Raw genomic sequence first — 2102 nt, forward strand, 5'->3', positions numbered from 1 at the left:
ATATGAGTCAAAAGCACATTCATAAATTTTTGACCATTATATATATAATATATATTATTGTCAAGATACTTTATTGAGCTTTGTTTAATATTCTCAGTACATCCAAATGAGTCACTCCCTTAAGGCGCATATGAGAGATTACTAGATTAGCCTATATTTAGAAATATCTTTTAATTATAATAACAAATTTAAGACAAATAACAATGATAATAAACAATTTGTAGTTACTATTTATAAATCTTGACTTAATTTAGTAATGATATGATCATTACTACTATTGTTACCATTATCACTATTATTACTATGGTCATTTCATACTAAACTTGCCCACATGCCACGCTAACTTTCACAGCCAAACGGCTCATTGATATTGTGTCTTTTCTGCATAATGTTTACAAATTAGAAACAGTAAAACGTAAATGGATTCAAAATATCAACACTTTAAAAATATGTCAAACATGGAAGCTAAGGGCAACCTCATTTTCAAAGGCTTCTTGTTCATTATTACTTTGTTTTACAGCAAAGATAAATCCAACAGAAACAAATTTATATCAAACGCACAGCACAACAGACATTAAACTACGGGTTGTGCCAGATAGACATATTCGATTTCAACAGGTAACTCATAAAACTCTATATAAAGGGGGGAGTAAAACACTAAAAGGAACAGCTACACCAACAAGGTGATCAGCTGTTAAAGAAAGCACGCGACAGGCCAAATGATAGTTACGGAAATAAAGATGATAATGCTGATAATAGTAATAGTAAGCATGATAATGGTAATGGTCATAACAATGATCATAATAATGATGATAGTAATATAGTTAGTGCTTATACTGCTCGTACTTATGATAACGATAAGATGATGATGATGATTATAATGATGATAATAATGATAATGGTGATGATAATGGTAAAGATAATGATGATAATGATAATAGTAATGATAATGATTATAGTAATGATAATTATGATAATAATCAGCATAATGGTAATAATAATCATCATCATCATTATAATAACGGGAATAATGATAATATTGATGATAATGATCATGATGATATTGATAATAATGAAAATTAATGTGCAAATTAATAATCATGATATTCATAACAAGGATAATGATGAATATTTTAATGATAATGGGAAACAAAAAACAAAATAATGACAAGAAAAAAGTACAATGCTCTCCAGAAAAAAAAAAAAAACAAAGCAAAAAGCAATGATATGATAATGAAAACACTGATAATAATAATTATAGATGATTATATATATATATATATATATATATATATATATATATATATATATATATATGTGTGTGTGTGTGTGTGTGTACATGTATATATATGAATACTCTCTCTCTCTCTCTCTCTCTCTCTCTCTCTCTCTCTCTCTCTAAAAGCCGATCGGTCTCACCACCGTACCTGTCAATATTACGGCACGGGTTCGAGTCCCGGTCAGGGAGGTAAAATTTGTATATATATATTAAAATGCGTTACTGCATTCTACCATCTTTCTCACATATATACATATATTTATATATGTGTGTGTAAAGCCGTAATACAAATTCCAGACCCCTGCTATGTATTTCTATAATGCTATATGTCCATCCTTGAATATGCGTTATATTCGAGACTGAATGTTGAAAGTAATTCTCAGAAACCCTAGTAAGCACATATCTCGCATACACATGCTAATTTATACACCTTTATTATTTTAGTGTGTTTGATATACGCAGTAATTTGTAAACTGCAATATGTTGGGCCAGATCATTGAGCATGGTGTTTATTCATTTTGACAAGTAAACTTTCCCAGGTCGAAGGCAAGAAATTTCTAATAATCATAATTTCAATAATTTAAAGATTTAAAGAATGAAGGTACTTGCAACTATAAATTTATGCCTACACACATATTTATATGTATGTATATACGTGCATGTGTGTATGTTTGTGTGTGTATAAATTATTTTTATATACACAGAGGAAAAAATAAACGGTGATTTGGAAAAAAAAAAAAAAAAATCATAAATTTCATAATCATCTAGACTGTTAAAAGGATAATCGCTTAATCTGGAAAGTGAAAATACGCTTTTATGCATT

The sequence above is a fragment of the Penaeus japonicus genome, unplaced genomic scaffold, assembly GCF_977035675.1.
Source record: "Penaeus japonicus unplaced genomic scaffold, GWHDUDI00000001_assembly GWHDUDI00000001, whole genome shotgun sequence".
NCBI classification, from domain to species: domain Eukaryota; kingdom Metazoa; phylum Arthropoda; class Malacostraca; order Decapoda; family Penaeidae; genus Penaeus; species Penaeus japonicus.